Below are 17,762 nucleotides of genomic sequence, written 5' to 3' on the forward strand. Positions count from 1 at the left end.
TTTTTTTAGGTGGTCTTGTGTGAAAAGACTATGGCTCTGGTTCCTCATTCAATGGAAGTCGTTGGATTTTTCAGCCTGTTGTATTGTCCACCAAGTGTAAATCTGATTTAGCAAACACCAATAATTACAATCAGCTTGAGGCCCCGTCCACACGGAGACGCGTTTCTGTGAATACGCACAATTTTTTTATTGGATAGGCGTTTCGTCTACACGGATCAGGCGTTTTCGCAAGGTGAAACCTCTATTTTTTGAAACCGGGTCCCAGAGTGGATACATTTGAAAACGCCGTCTTTGCGTTTTCGTCTGGACGGCTAATCCGTATATTTTCTGAAACGATGACGTCATCAGCCCACGTCTCCCCCCTAGTCAGACACTTCTACGTCACGTAACAGCAACAAATACATGAACAAACACTGAACGATTGTCTTTTTATTAACTAACATTAACACGGATTAATAAATGTATTGTTCCATGTTCGTTTGTGTACCACGCGCAAGGTTTACGAGCATAGTCCAAGTCTTCTTCTCTGTTTTTAGTGTATCTCTGTGGCAGAATTACAGCGCCACATACTGGTCTGGCATGTATACTACATCATTTTGGGGTTTTGTGTGGACGCGGATATTTCTTGAGACGAGGAAAAAAAAGATCGGATTGGGGTAGGCTCCGTCTCCGTGTGGACGGGGCCTGAGATTAGATCCTTTTTACAAATTCCCAATTACATACTTTCTTGTATTTAGATATAATGACAATTTTCAATCAGCATTTCACTTAGCAAATAGATATAAGCACAGAATGGATTTGTTAAAAGCTTTCCGATTGTCTAATATGGAGAACTTACAATTTTTATGGTGTGTAATGACAGACTCAGTGACAAGATAAATGGCCTGATGTGAGGAGCCCCATTAAGACTCTTTCTTATCAGGCGAGCAAGCGCTAATGTTTGGAGCAGAGATGCAGTGACGCTGGAGGTAATAAAGCTGATGATGGGTTGGCGTCTTGCTCAGAGGTTTTGTTTGATTTAAAGTAAATGAGGGTTTCATTAAAGTGTTCCATGATAATGTACAAATGTACAAGACATCCAGATTTTAGCTCGAGTTGAGTTTCATGAGAGAAGCTAAAACCTCAAGACTGATGGATGGAAATTTGGTTTGCCAACGTTTTTTGTTAGCGCTAAAAGCTAAAAGTTCAGATGAACTTTTTTCTTAAACCCTAAACTGACTTCATTGATCTGATTGGAATATAAATAACATAAAAGCAATAAATAAAAATATGTATTAAAACAAAGAGCTGAGAAAATAGTGGACAAAATGAGAGTAATACCAGTCACTTTTTATTTCAATAAAATACTTTTTTTTAAATGCAATCTATTTCACCCAATATGACAAGATATCAGTGTTTACACTGTGTCTTTATGCTAATGATTCATTTTGTCTTCATTTCACCTTCTGCCAAAATTTGAAGTTCAAATAACTTGAGTCTTTGTACTCAAATAACAATCAACATACAGTATCAGTGAACGAGAAACAAGGCTAATTCAAATATCATGTAGCTAATTAGACACTATTGGGAATAACATGAGAACAAAAACATGAAAGCAGGAACAAGAATGACCAGAGAGGGGAATCCCAGTTTTCCTAGAGGCATTTCACACATTGATCTCTGCAAACGAGCCATTAGCTTTTCAAACGAATTAGCTTTAGGTAATCAGCTAACTAGCGCTTCATGTGTGGACAGCAGACAGCGAGGCAGCCAACTAGTGTTTGCAACATGTAGTGTTTGATGGCCAAGTGTTTTTGAAGCACAAGAGGGTTCTGCTCTTTTGTGTGGCGTTCATTTCTACAAATAGTGAGAGAACATGTTCACAAAGGCTTCATGCTAGCGCAAACGTAAAGTAGCTCACGGCTATCGACTGTTTGCGCACGCACACACGTACACAGATCCACACAGACAGTAGGTCATGAACTTAAAATAATGCTCAATGATTTCCAATAGGGCATCAGAAAAGGGCAAGTTCCCATGTAGCGACTTGAGGAGAAAATACAAGAAGGACTAGACACAAAGCACTCTGTGAAGGGCAGCCAGAGCTGTAGAGGAGCTAGTTCGATTAGCCTCGCTAAGCACAGCTTAAAGTTTCTTTCTGCTGGCCTTCGGCTGTGTGGACGAGGATGAAGCCTATTTAACACGGTAGAATGATGGAGATGGTTATTATGCCAAAGTCTGGACGCTTTCAAAAGGCCGTTATCTCATCCGCTAGAGACGATAACCAAGCTGCACCTGAATGTCTTGCTCTCGCGTTTATCCTCATTTTACTCTTATCAGCAGAATGGTCTCATTCCAATCAACTTTTTAAAATCCATGCTGAGGGGGACACATTTGACACTTTCGTAGCATTTTATCTTTCCCTTGAAGTCCACTTAACATTTCTTGCTCCAAAACAGTCATAATTTAATTTTAAATGGCAATGTTCACCCTTAAACAGTCCCTCAAGTCTTTTAATGAACACAAATCTTTTTTTTTGCAATCAAAATAGTCACAGAAAACCACATCTTTACACCAATGTTACTGCCATTTTGGATGCTTTAACATGACAATACAGCAGACACCTGGGAGAAATTGGAGATCCAAAATGCAATAATGAGTTTGCCAATCAGGAGTAGACGTTAATAATTTGAAACTTACTCAAAGGGATAATTATCCCAAAAAGAAAAGTTTATCATCATTTACTCATCCCCATGTAATTCCAAACCTGTATGACCTACTTTTTCTTCTCCAAAACACAAAGGATTTTTTTAAAGAACTACTGCTGCTTTTGTCCACACAATAAAAGTCAATGGGGTCCAAAATAACATTGATTGGACCCCATTGACTTTCATTGTATGGACAAAACAAAAACCTAGAGCCATTCCAACAAAAACAGAAGCTCAACATTCACACAGACACAAGAGTTTTAAATGAAGGCTGCCGCACCTGTTGTTAATGCTACACCTCTTCCCCTTCGCATCGACTCAGCAACGGGGCTGCCAAAACTATGATTATGTCCTGTGTGACTCCATTATGTCCTGTTGTCATGTCAGATACCCACTGACAGAGGTGTGTTTGCCTACGAGAATTTCCCCCACAAGCAAATGTCTGCTCAGGGAAGAGACTGCGCGAGAGGATCTCTCTGGGAGATTTGCTCAGCGCCACATGCTTCAGAAAGGCTGTTTGTCAAAGTCGTTTGCTAGCGTTCAGCTGCGCCGCTAATGTCTGCAGCTCCATGGGAAGTCGAGGGAGCACATGGAAGCGCTGAATGTTGACTGATAGCTATAAGATGGCACTTAAAAAGAGATGAATGCTACAATGATAGGATGATAATATTACGAGGAAAAAGCTTTGAAAGAAAATAAAAATATATATCACATATTGCATAAACAATATCAGTAGAAATTGCGGTCCGGGGACACCTAGATCAGACCAAAATAATCATACCCAAAACTTTTGTGTGTTTCGTGACCGTACAGGACACGCTGCATCTGTTTGGATGTTTATGTATTCTGCTGCTGTCTCCGCCTCCTCTGTGACCGTCAACCCTCGGCTCCAGGGACAGTCGGAGTCTAATCTATTTGTCTTGTCACATAATATGACAAGCGTTTCAGGTGAGAGTCTGGTAACTACATTAGCGAGAGCGGCTAGGTTTACCCCGGCGAACAATGGCCAAGGGACTCGATTCACATGCAGCAAATTAATTTGCTCTCATTTGGTAATGTGTTCCGCCTACTGACATCAGACCGAATGCGGAGCGCATTTTATCTGTGTGGTAAATGAAACCCATTCTGGTTTCACACACACTGCGACGAAATCTCCCTATAGCACAAGGGTCTCCAAACTTGGTCCTGGAGGGCCGGTGTCCAGTAGAGTTTAGCTCCAACTTGCCTCAACACACCTGCATGGAAGTTTCTAGCATGCTTAGTAAAACCTTGATTAGCTGGTTCAGGTGTGTTTAATTAGGGCTGGAGCTAAACTCTTCAGGACCCTTCCAGCACTGAGTTGGGAGACCCCTGATATAGACCGTGTGAATTAGACAGTTGTATTGTAAAAATTGTATTTAAAATCTGTTGCTTTGGTTACATCCCGAAATAGACATAGTTTGTTTACTAATGTCCACTTAGCAACAAACCACCCAGAACGGCTTAGCAACCCACATACCAATCACCTAACAGCCACCCAGGAGTCCTTATAAACAGTCAAAACCACCAGAAAATCCCAATAAACCATCCAGAACACCTAAACAACAGAATAGTAACCAACTATAGCCGCCATTGTAGAAACTGTAGAAACTACCCAAAAAATGCTAAAAAAAGTCACCCAGAACTTCCCAGCAACCACCTATAGCCACTCGGAATACTAAACCAAAGAAACTACCCAGAACACCCCATCAGCAGCAAAACAACCACCTACAGTCACTCAGAGTAGCATATGAACACAGAAGAAACCAACCAGAATCCCCTTGCAACCACCCCATTAGCTGCATAGCAAATACCTACAGCCAGCCAGAATACCATATGAACAGTACAAACCACCCAAATTCCCCAAGAAACCACCCAGAACACATCAGCAACAGCATATTAACCAACTAGAACAGTAGAAGCAGTAGAAACCACCCCAAAATGCCCAGAAATCATCTAGAACATCCCAGCAACCAGCGACCTGGAATATAAAACAGAATAAACCACCCAGAAGCCCATTACAACCACCCAGAATACCCAATCAACCACAACGCAACCACAGACGGCCACCCAGAATACATAAACACAGCAAACAACCAAGATTCCTGTATATGTACATTGGAAACCATTGAGCAAGAACCGAACCCCCAACTGCTTCCTGAGCACCACATTACTACATCTGCCCATTGCTCCAGGGGTGTGTTGACTACTGTGTGTGTGTGTGTGCACTTTGAATGGGTTAAATGAAGAGCACAAATTCCGAGTATGGGTCACCATACTTGGCCACATGTCACTTCACTAAAGTTTACAAAACATAATATTTCTGAATTAGTCATAAATGGTGGCTCACTTGAACTCATTTTAGCATACCAGTGCACGCAATCTAATCTGTCCCGCAGTGCTGGCCATCTGGCCTCCACATGCAAGTCTCACGCCATTAAAATCTGTCATTGCACACACATTTTTACAGCCGATAATCAAATTCTTCTCAGACAACTTTACCCTCCTTTTCTCCACCGGGGTCTTTGAAGCTGATCAATTCTCATCACAAGGTGCTCACAGAGGAAAGCGGAACACACTGGAAATACTCACATTAGTGTAGCTCAGGTCAGACCTGTACGACACAGCTGTACATTACAAGACAAACAATGTAACGCATATAATCAGCAAGCTTGTATGATCATGTGAGCTTATGAGCTCTTATGGCCTATTAACATATTACGGCTGACAAAATAGCTAAAAATGAAATATATAATTTTAATATACATAATTAAGTGTATATGTGACTATGGACCAAAAACCCAGTCTTAAGTGTCATTTTTTATTTTATTTTATTGAGATGTATACATTATCTGAAAGCTGAATAAATACGCTTTTTTTTTAAGATCTGACAATATTTGGTCGAGATACAACTAATTGAAAATCTGGAATCTGAGGGAGCAAAAAAAACACAATACTGAGAAAATAGCTTTAGAAGTTGTCCAAATGAATCTTAACAATGCATATTATTACTTAAAAATTAAGTTTTACTATATTTACAGTAGGAGATTTGCAAAATATCTTCATGGAACATTATTTTTACTTAATATCCTAATGATTTTTGGCATAAAAGATAGTTTTTATTGATAATTTTGACCCATACAGTTTTTTTTTGGCTATTGCTAAAAATATACCCCAGCGACTTAAGACTGGTCACACATCTTTTGCCATTGGACTATGAAACATTTACAACAACTTGAGTGATATCGCAAATTAATCACTGAATCAATTTGTTCTGAATCGATTCAATCATACAGACAGAAATGATTCACTTGTTCAATAATATTCAGTTATACAAAAATCACATTAAATTGTTGCTCAATTTTGTACCCCCAGTAAAAACACCTCGAATAAATAGCACGGGATGAAAGTGTGTGATGGATTTCAGCAATTATGACTTCCACCCACTCCTCTCGTCCCTGTAGACGTGTGCCTTTATTATGACTCTGTCTGGGACTGAACTAGCAGCGCAGTTGTAATGAACAAAACCGAACAATTATGATTCCCCATAATCAGAAAAAAAAAACAAATGACTCTTTAGAGAACAGAATTATTCAGCTCTCTGTCTTTGCTGCCAAAACATCCAGAAACACACAAGAGTTGAACAGTGGAAACAATCATGCTGCCCCGTAAATGATTCAATCAACTGCAAAACTGGTAATTAGTAGAATTTGGATGGACTCCTGAATATCTCACCACTGACTGAATCTGGACGAGTTCGTTCAGTCTTTCAGAGGCCTACAGCACATAAAGTGTTTGAGCTGTCAGTCAACAGCCAGCCATACAACAGTCTGTTAATAAGAAGAGATTAGCAGAGATGTGAGCTAGCTTTAGAAAACATCAGTTCACGGAGGAAAATCAATTCAAAACTTACTTTCTCAGGATCCTGAGTGTATATAAAATAGTAATATCTAATCAGTAGTGGTATATAATTAAGAACAATATAGCTATCTAGCAACCTTTCTCTCCCTGTAGTGAAGTCAAGTGTGGCCAAGTGCACACACACAGTCCTTAATAAATTCCTGCTGGACCTGAGACTCAAACCCACAACCTTCGGGTTACAAGTCTGACTCTCTAACCATTAGGCCACCTTATATGAACGTACGTAAAGTGGCTGATGAAATGCTAAAGGTAAGCAACCCCCGTCAGAAAGCGAGCATAGAGCAGCACTGCCATAAACATACGCCAGTCATTAAACCATGTCCCGGGGAGATCCGCTGACAGATCCAAGCGGAGTCATGTTTTGCTGCCATTCCCAATTTAGCAGAGATGCGGCACGACCGTGGCATCGCCCCTCGGCCTAAACACAGCTGACATCCCAAAACCTTCCTGCTCAGGTAAGAAGTTGTTCACTTTTTTAACAAATTACCCATTCCACTCATTGAAAGATCATGCACTGACTTGAAATCATCTAACAATGAGTTAACGGTCTGATTACAATATTATATTTTAAATATTGGTATACTAAGCCAATGACAACAATACATCCTGTTTTCATACACAGATAAGATAAAATGTCGCTTTCCATTATGAATCTTTAATGTAAAGTTTAAGGCAAAGATACTAAACGCAAGACACTTGTGGCCAATTAGCTGTTATTTTGAGACACTGCCTATTTATTAAGGCTGCTTAAGTCCATAAACTCAGCAGTACATGTTTAATTTTTTAATTATCTAATATAGCACCAAAACAGATGAGGGTCCGATTATGATGTTTAAATATTGCTAAGCCTACGAGTGCTAATGTATCTTGTTTTCTCGCACAAATAGCATGAAACACACTGCGCAAACCACATTTCACTTGATTCATGGCAGTTGCTGAATCTAAGTTTAACACAAATGTACCCAGCATAACACACTCATGGCGCATTCGCCATTACTTTGAGGTAATATTTACAAAGGTATTTATTGTCTTATTAAGTCCAAAAATCCAGCAATGCAATTTTTTGCATCTAATGTGACCACACTACAATTAACGCCGATAAAATTAGCGATTTACCAAAAAAAAAAGTATCATATTTAATATAATATACTTGCTAATAATCAATATAGCAAATATTTGGCGTTTAATTTTCCTGGCTAAAAACGGATACTTTTGTGTCAGTGCTGACGTCTGTCTGTCTCGGTCATTCCTCTGTGAGGACTGCAGAAATGCAGGAGTTAAAAGGAAGCGGGTAATTGATATTCCTCAGGGAGCGACGGGATGCTGCCAGGAGGGAAAGAGCAGAAAAAAACCCTAAATGGATTACTCAACGTCAGTAATGGTCATAAACACATAAATCACCCACGGCTGGCGAAGGAGCCCGGAAATAAATTCAGGGGAAGCTATGAGGGGAAATGTGTGAAAAACAAACTGTGTTGTGCCACTGCTAGCCGCAGATTCCCGTTGGAGGTAACGGCAGGCAATTAGCATCTTTAACGGCAAAGACGAACCCTTACTACTCTTCAGATCCACAGGGACATGCAGAATTATCCTAATTTAACCCTATTCTTATATAGTGGTTTATTAGTGTATTATTTTAATGGTTTAAAATGGTCCCCTAAAAAGTGCACTCATCCCATCAAGCCAACAATTAGCTAATGCAGTCTGGAGCCATTTGGTTGGGACTGTCATGGACACAACTGTCCACAAAAAAAAAAGCTAAGCTTCTTCTAAAGGTCCTTTCACATCAACGTTTTTCAATGTATTGAACTTTAAGTGACAAGCAACTGATAGCATCCAAACGATTTCTATTTCCTTTCAAAGCGCAGCTGATGACCGGACAATTAGCAAAGTCTTCTTTATGTGAGTGGTTGTACTGCAAATCAAAACGAGACGGAAGACAGATCGATGCTATGCACATCTTGATATTAAATTAAATTTAAATTCAATTTATGCATTTAGCAGACGCTTTTATCCAAAGCGACTTACAGTGCATTCAGGCTATCAATTTTTACCTATCATGTGTTCCCGGGGAATCGAACCCCCAACCTTGCGCTTGATAGCGCAGTGCTCTACCAATTGAGCTACAGGAACACGATATGCACAACTTATTAAAAAAATGGCATCATGATAGATATTATTTACAATATAAACTGTTTGTGACACTATCTGTAAAATGACAAACGACATTGAAAGGAACAGTTAGCCTATTTGAATTGTGCACCCTAGTTCCTGCATGTCTTGATCTTGACACAATCTGAATTGTTTAAAGTGCTTTTTAAATATAGGTCACTTGACTTGAATTTTGTAACAATTTGCTGTAGATGAGTTATTAAAAACAGCTTTAAAAAATTAATATCATGGCCTATGAACTCACAATACTTTGTGACTTTTGTCTGTCTTACAGCTGTATGGCCTGATCTGAGGTCAAACGTTCAGGTTTTGGTCACAGAGTGAAGAGGTCCTGGACCAGGATGAACACGAATGTTTCCGCTGCGTCTAATAAGAGTTTGATGTTAATAATTGAGAACTACAAACATTACCTCATGTTTCCAAGGGAATTTCATATTTCTACAGGGGGGCAAAAAGAAGAATGAAGGCATTGATAACTGAACAGCTGCATAATGTCCTAGAGCAGAAACGAATAAACAACACAAAAAGAAACAGATGATATCTGCAGGAAATTATCCCCAGCTGTCTCAACAAAACTGACCGTTTCTTGGGCCCCCGAGTTCAAGTGTCTCTCTGGACTCGAGTTTCTGTTTCTCTGAATCGTAACTCAATCTTCAAAGAAAGACAAAACAACATACTCCAGCTGCAACGGTGTATTTCTTATCCCTGCTTTCAGATCCAAAACAAAACATCGAGCGGCGAACCAGAGGCCCCTGGGTACAAAACGACGTGTCAGTTCAGCAGAGCGGCCGCATCCATAATCTCTCCCAACCATCAATACAGTTCCCCCAGTGGTTTTGATGGAGATCCCCCCGCCAGATTGAGGAGAATGGAGTCTTATCGGCGTAAACAGACAGGCCCGAGGTAAGGAAAAACAGGAAAATGAGTCGCTCGAATGTTTGGGCTTATCCGAGCCTGACATCTCCAATTCTTCAAATCTATGGAAAATCAACTTTTACCTTTAAGTCAATTTAACTTCACACTCGCGTCTGGACCACTGGAGAACGAGACACCGCCTCTGGGACGCCCAAGTGAGAAATGATTTGAAGGCAGATGTCTATGTTCACCTCAACCTGCCAAATTTCTCTTTGATTGGATAGCGTGTCTGAATGTGAGAGCGCGTGTCTTTCAGCCGATGTTCCTTAAGCTGTTGCCAGCACACGGAAAGAAAAAAGAAAATGTTTTTTTGCATCTGCTGCATGTTTTGTATGAGTGGGTGATATTACACAGCCATTAAATCTCTCCTCCTGTGCTGATATGGTTCCTCTCGGGCCCCAATGAAGCCATCAGTAAACATATTTGTGTCCTTACACCTTTCAGCTGCTTTAGAATTCATAACTGTACTGAATTGATCGCCTCCTTCAGGAGTATTCAGATGGGATGTGTAACGTGCCCAAAATATATACTATTACTGTTAAAAATTCAGCAGGGATGGGTCGGGATGGACAGCGGGTTCAATTTAGAGATGTGTTGATGGCGTGCAGTGCTTTACCACGCTTGCTAACAATCTGAGAATAACTCTGCATTGTGAGGTGAAAGAGAAAGAAAGAAAAAACTAGAAAATGACAAAAACAAAAATAAAAAACCTATTGATAATAAAATACATTACAAAAAATACTAAAGAAAAAAACAACTAACAAATGACAAGGAAAAAACACCATACTAATGATTAAAAACGCTACAAATTTCTAAAAACTCCACAAAATCTGGAGAAAATAACAGTAAAGTCTAATTGCAAAAAACCATAAAAAAGAAAAAGAAAAAAAAGAAACACCATTAAAGAACCTTAAGTAGTTTATACGTTTTGTGTGACACACTTGTCAGTAAATGCTAAATGAGGCACGCAACTTTGTGTAAGTGGTAATTACATTTAAGATAAAGATTAGAATTAGACGTAAAGAATACATGCTATCATCGCCAATAAACCCAGAATAAGGCCACAGTACTTATTTTTCACAAATTCAGGCTCTTTCCAAAGAGTGAAGAAAGGCCTTGTATACCAGAAGGGCATAGACACAGATGTTTCCGCTGGGTCCCAACAAGGTGCACGAGAAAAAGAAACATTCATGTGTCCTTTGAAATTTGGTGTTTCAGAGGGGCAGAATGCAAAATGATGTTCTGATAACGGAAGCTGAGCAACTGGATAATGTCTTATCGAGCAGAAACAAATAAACAAACAGAGGAAAAGAAGGTGATAACGGATGATATCTGCAGGAAATTATCAAGACGAACACTGACTATATGAAACAACACACTTGCAAGAAAATGAGCAACCTTTCATTTAAAAGGACGAGGAAAAAGTTTCATTGTAAAGGTCTTTAAATAACTGGTGTTTCAAACATTAAAAGTAAGCACCAAATTATTTTAAAAACTGCAAAAAGGGAAGCATCTTTTTAAAAATACTTGAAATATTTTAAGTAAATGTACATTTTAAGGTCGTTGATTTTTGATGAATTTTTGGTTTGACTGTTAAAACTACAAAGTAATGCAGTCAAGAGCAGTGAGTGATTTTCATTTTCTTGGATTAACATTACAGCAGCCATTCGCTAAATTAGGCGCGGTCACTTTAAGAGAAGATAAACGCATCCAATATAATACACATCCCATTTTTTCCCTCAACTGTTTACTTTCACTTAAGAAATAACTGACAGTTTTTTCGAGCATAATTTCCAAGGTGGATATTTTGACATATTTTGTATGTATTTGTCGGCACAAGAGCAAAAATAAGCAAATTCGATGTTCTAGTGTTTTGAGACGCCTTTCTCTGCACGAGCCCTGAACACCAGAACACCGTGGTTTTGAATTGGGTTCTTTCACATCTTTTTGTTTGTTCAAACTGTGATTTGCATTTGTTCGGGTGCAGGAGGAACTTCGAGGTGAACTTCGCAGAAGAGAGCTCAGTTCAGTGTCGATGTCCGTGATACGCGGCTCTCTCTCTCTCGTGCGAACCTAACGACATGCGCTACTCTGTTCAGCTTTTCCGCGTCTAGTTTTTGGATGCTTTAATGTTTAAATCGACAAGCGATACAGCTTAACTACACATGAGAAAGATAAGCTTTCGTGACGATGCACAGCAGCATCAACTGTCCTGAGCATCTTTTTAGGCTGTCCTCAGCGAGTCGGTTATATAAAATATCAAGGTGAAAGTCATCATAGTTTGCTTAGTATAGACCCAGCTCCTAACCCAACTTTGAGAATAGATTAACGGCGATATTTTTTTTATCGCCCGATAAGAGTCTCGCGTTAACGCAGCACGTTAACGACCCACCACTAATATATATATATATATATATATAATCTGATGCCTGTTTTCTACAAGCTCATTTGTCTGCCAAAGCCTTACTTCTTTCTTATAAAAAAAAAAAAAAAAAAAATTCAATCCGGGTTAATTTTAGAGTTTGGAATTGGATTGGAAAGCAGACCATGAGGAATCAAACATGATCTATGGTGAAAGACTCTTGCAAAGTTCATTCACATGCTGGTCGGACTGTAAGGCAGCGTTTGGCCTGAACTAAAGGGGCTTGGGCCCGCCGTGGGTGGAGGCTATGCAAACAAGAACGTGGTGCAGGGTGATCGCATGGCGAACCGGATGGAAGAATTCATTACCTTTACCGTCAAGTCTTGTTAGGATGATTTCACAACTCATTTGCGTGTGCAGCCTTGCGGAGACGGTGCATTACAGAAGCAAAGTTTCAGCAGGACAACGGTGGTGTTGGGGGGGAGTGGGGCCAGGAAGCTGGCAGCATCTGCAGCTCAAGAAAAGTATTTTTGCCAAACAGATGGCTCGTCAGGGAGGTAAAGCAGGGGGTCTCAAAGGAAAGCGTGTGCACTTCCAGCTCCCACAACACGTCGCACTTCCAATGCCCTAAACACTCGAGGGAATAAGGCCACTGTGAAATCCAAAATTGCGTTTGTCAGGACAGCGAGTCAGAGAACGTCCTCTGAGTCCACCTTCTGCACCAATAATGCTTTCTTTTCCATCGAAACGCCACATTCATCCAATTCACCCTTTTTTTTCTGACACTTGCAGGACTCTGGGGACCAATCGGGCTACCAGGGGACAACCGGAGGGCCGGGTATCTGCTCAGGTGGTAGACAATACATCCCCATGATGGTTCAAAATTGGGACATACCTCGGTGGGCTACTGCCAAGAACGTGTTTGGTAGGAGTAAGAACATCAGACATGAAATAACAAGTGAAAGGTGGAATCTGTAGGGATGAAGTTTAGAAGTAACACATGAAAGAAGTGAGAGACACTGAGCAAGCGCTTTAAATAACATCTAAGGCTTTCCTTGGCTCAGGTGGGATCTTGTGCGTTATGACCTCATCAGCAGCTGTGATCACATGACCGGGCAGTGAGAGCAGGTGCAGTGTGCTGAACCTGTGCGTGAAGTGCTCATCATCTTAATCAGCCGAGTGTAGTCCACAGAACATTTCGATCATTCGGCCTCATTCTTTCAACACCTCACATACTCTTAAAGGAGCAGTTCACACCAAAATACGTTACAAGTTATTTTATTGTTTACTTCACACGGTTTTATTGCAAATGTGTGTGACTGACTGTCATCCATGAAACACAAAAATACATTTAAAATGGACAAGATGCTCTTAAAATGAATGGGCAACAAAAATGACAAAAAAAAGACCATTATAAAAATAATAAAAAAAAATTATAACAGCAACCCATTAAGATATATTCATCAAACTCATCTGAAGTTTTACTATAATTTTATGTGTTACAGACAAAAATGTAAGACCTAATGTAACTCCTACTAACTAAAAATAAAAACTACCAATTCATTTTAGATTTATGCATAGTGTAATAAAAAACTAAACTTTTAAAACCTGTACCCAATAAACAAGAAAATGCCATTAGATTATTCCATTAGATTACAATAAATTACTACATTATAATTTATATATATATATATATATATATATATATATATATATATATAAAACCTGGAAAAAAAGTCGAGTAACAAACTAAATTGAGAAGGCAAATTAAAAACAAAATAGTAAATAAATATAAACACAATTAAACAGTAAATAAAAAAATTGTGTTAAAACTATAATAACCCAGATAAAAACTGTGAAAAAGCACAGTAAAATATCACAAAATAGTCTATAGTTTATAATATGGAAAAGAGCAGGGTCTTAACATCATCATTTGTTTTCACAGAAGAACGTAAGCCATACAGATATTTTGTTGGTAGGTTAATTATTCCTTTAACTTAACAATAAGCCAAGCAGTATATTTACACCGTCCATGAGCAAACATGAACATGAGTGTCTGTTAGATTCCAGATACACCATGTGTGCGAGTGTGTGTTTATGCACCCGAGACCTCATTATGTGTTACCGAAGTAAGATACCGTTAAGGAACAAGCTCTTATTGAAGGTTACGTGCGATATGTGTGTGAGCTGATTTTAGTTAGTGTTTGGGAAGACGTCCTGATGGCTGCAGGAGAGCGAGGAATGCTGGAGATCAGGCAGCTGGGTGCAGCATGTGGCCATTGCTACAGGGGAGCTTGGAGGAAAGTGTGTGTGTGTGTGTACTCCATGCCTGAGCATCTCCAACAGCTTGTCCCCTTGACAGAACTGACATTTCTCTCACTTTCTCCATCTTTCCTGTCATGGCTCGTCTCACTGTGAGTGGAACGTTGCATTGGTGGGGCTCTGAGAAGCTCCCGGAGCCGACCGCTGTGCTCCTGCTGCTGTCAGAGCTCATTATGCAAGCGCCGGTATGCTTTGGCCCTCAGGGGCCGCTGCAGTTATCCAGAGCAGAGGATGTCCACCACTGCCGCTGGCCTCACTGGTGCTATTGGATGTTTGACAACACTGCAAATCGCAGGTCACGATAAGCCAAATTGGACCAGACACCTCGGTGAACAACGCAGCAGTAGTAAGTGCAATAATAGCTTCAAAACCCTGTGTATTCACCGGTGAGAAAACTTTATAGCACAGTCAGTAAAAGTGTTACAATACCAGGAAGGGAGATCAGGTTGTTGATGTTTGTCTGTCATTCTTGCTCTGTCTGCACAGTGTACATGACCGAGGTATGCAAATGCCTATTTAACATGCAGGTAGGAAAGCCAATCATTATATTTGGACCGAACATTTTGATTGGACTAACATTTCTTGGTCCTATGCCTTCCACAGAAGCATGCTAATACATATAAATACATTTAGACCACTTAGCTTAATGACTGCAATCGGGATGTGAAGAGACTTTCAACCAGCATAACAGAAAATGTTTCTGAACACAATCACCTATTGCACCTTTAAGACACAGGTTTATCCATTACACGCCACTACTAATAAAATATTGCTAATTAACTCCAGAGATAGCCATGCTACGCTCATCGGCTTAATAATTACCATGCTAAATGCTTCTTTGGCAAACCGTAAATCCTGTGTCTGAACCCACACACACACAGTCCTGTAATCTACCTCTTCAAACCCTTATAGTCAAACGCGAGCGCTAGCCATGCACAAAGTTAAAGGTTAGGTTTGAAAATAGGTTTGTTGCCAACTTCAAAGAGCTCATGTGAGCAGCTGTCGGCTGAAGATGGCTTTCTAATGGAAAAATAGACACCTTCAACCCAAGACCTCAAATGGCAGCGCGACAGTGTGTCATTAAAGAGACTCGTGGCTGTTTACGCTTGCCTTCATTAACTATCTGCAGGGGGTAAATGCTGACATGCTAGCAGAGACGCGCATTTTTCCTCACAGCGATCGTTATAACACTTAGAAATGGCTAGATTTCCCACAACAGAAAATCACTCCATCATTTTTGCTAATGATTATGGTTCTAGCCTTGCCAATGAGTTATTAACTGTTATTTGGCAAAGGGGTTTCTTGATTTTGTTGATTATGCAATTATGAGAACATATTGTTGAGGAAAATATGATGAATAAAACATTTGTGTATGTGGTATGTGATTTTTTTTTTTTTTTAATTATAAGAAATAGAGTTTTCCTGCACGTTACATGACACAGTTTTTTGAATGATTCATTTTTTTCAATTCATAAGAACAAGTCACTGAAAATCATGCACTGAACTTGATTAAGAGAAACATACTGATACATTTTTTAAACAAAACAACTATGAGCCAGTCAACGATTTCTATAATATACTGTATAATCATTGAAACAAGGATAATTAATTCAATTTCCCAACAGCAGTTAACACTTCAATACTCAAAATACACATTTTTACCCCCCACAATTTGTTTTAATTAGATGCCATTTAAGTCTAAATTGGATAAAAATTACATACAATGAAAAACTGACTAATTTTAACTCTGTAATCCATTCAAGAACAAAACATGTGACTTCCTTTATGAGTGAATCATTCACTCAAATGATTCAATTAAACACACCAATTAAATTTAAAAACAGAAGAAGTTAAGAGAGAGCAAACTTATCAGTCACTTAACCAACTCATTCAAACAAACAAAATAAGTGACCGTCTTTATGAGTGAGACATAAATTTGTTCACTCAATCCAATTGATTCATTTAAATTCACTGATACATTCAGCAACAAAACAACCATCCATATTTAATATTTAATTCGTTTATACACTGATTAATTAAAATACAGAACCTCGGTACTCCACTAACGCTGTTACCGGCAAAATATTGTCTAAAAATGCTTAACTTTAACTTGTTGTATATTGAACTGGTGTATAATATCCTAAAGAGTCTGCAAAACATGGAAAATTCTAGCAAATGTTGCTTACAGAAGAAAAAAAAATCATTAACATAATTCTGAAAATTCTTAATTAAAATAATGTTATCAAAATTGTGAATAATATTATACTAAAAAAAAAAAAAAGTGTAAAAAAATTTGTCCGGCAGCTCAAACAAACTAATAAAATGTTTTGACAGTGTCGCTTTGAGGATATTAATGAATTATTTTGTGTATATTAAACTAGGACGCAAGACTAAAAACACAAGACCACCATTGAGTCTTTAAATAATTCTGTACTATGACTGTGTCCATGGCAACTAGCCATTTAAAATGATGTCATATTTCTATAATTAGCATCAGACTGCTTTCACTTTCACTTAATATCAGCATGTTTACATGTGGCTGGATTAAGAAAGTATTGTGTTCTATTTGCAGACGTGACCCAAACGTTCAATAACACACGAGACGGGGACAGATGACACGGGTCTCGCGGGGCGTCTCTGGGAGGATTACAGCACTAGTGCTCCGAGTGGAGCTACGTAATATTCATCAAACAGCGCCAGCAGAGAGCCCGTTTGATTGGGTTATTTTCTGCTAACTAATGACCATTAGTCTCCGCAACTGGAATCCGGAGTCTGTGTCCGTCTCTGCAAATATCCCCAGGCTGCTCAAGTAAAACAAATGACATAATCTGCTGAGTTGGGAGAACGAGAGGGGAATAAAAGGAGCGTGCGGAGATTACGCAAACGATGCGCGTGAGTAGCTATAATTAGGGCCAAACCGAGTGAACGGTCAGCGGGCTCGACACCCTCACCTTTCTGAGAAGCACTCATTAATGTAGCAGTAAGCACAGCTAAGCAGGGTCACCTTCTGGAATAAATTGCTTTCCTTTAGCTTCTTATTAGCGAGTCGCTCCATCTGAGGGCGTTTTATATTCCGCTAAAGTCCCAGTCGACGCGTCCGAACACGCGCTAACAATCAATGCGGCTGCAGATTAATTCAATTCAACACAATGATTCTTGTGTTACAGCGAGGCTCATGATACACTTTCGAGGTCGTTTGTTTATCTGAGCAATGAGGTGTGATTACACTTCACTGACAGCAGGGCGTTAATTGGAGAAAGAAACTCAGGGAATGTGATTTATCATTAACTGTCTGGATATATATTCATGATATCAATTTGTGTAAACAGGTTTTGTTTGATTTGAGTAATATTTTGAAATATTTT

The 17,762-nt window shown here is 39.3% G+C and overlaps 1 protein-coding gene across 2 annotated transcripts in view; it reads right to left on the bottom strand.

Annotated features, from left to right (window-relative positions):
• Window positions 1-17,762, bottom strand: part of LOC127942846 (acid-sensing ion channel 1B) — a 130,055-nt gene that overhangs the window by 41,582 nt on the left and 70,711 nt on the right. Inside the window, exon 1 of one of the 2 annotated variants that reach the window (XM_052538839.1) lies at window positions 2,968-2,984. The exons of the other annotated variant lie outside the window; for it this stretch is intronic. The gene's annotated coding sequence lies outside the window, so the exon portion shown is untranslated. Of the gene's footprint in view, window positions 1-2,967; window positions 2,985-17,762 lie in introns of those variants that run through there. 2 annotated transcript variants of the gene reach the window in all.

Source organism: Carassius gibelio, chromosome A22 (genome assembly GCF_023724105.1).
Source record: "Carassius gibelio isolate Cgi1373 ecotype wild population from Czech Republic chromosome A22, carGib1.2-hapl.c, whole genome shotgun sequence".
Classification (NCBI taxonomy): domain Eukaryota; kingdom Metazoa; phylum Chordata; class Actinopteri; order Cypriniformes; family Cyprinidae; genus Carassius; species Carassius gibelio.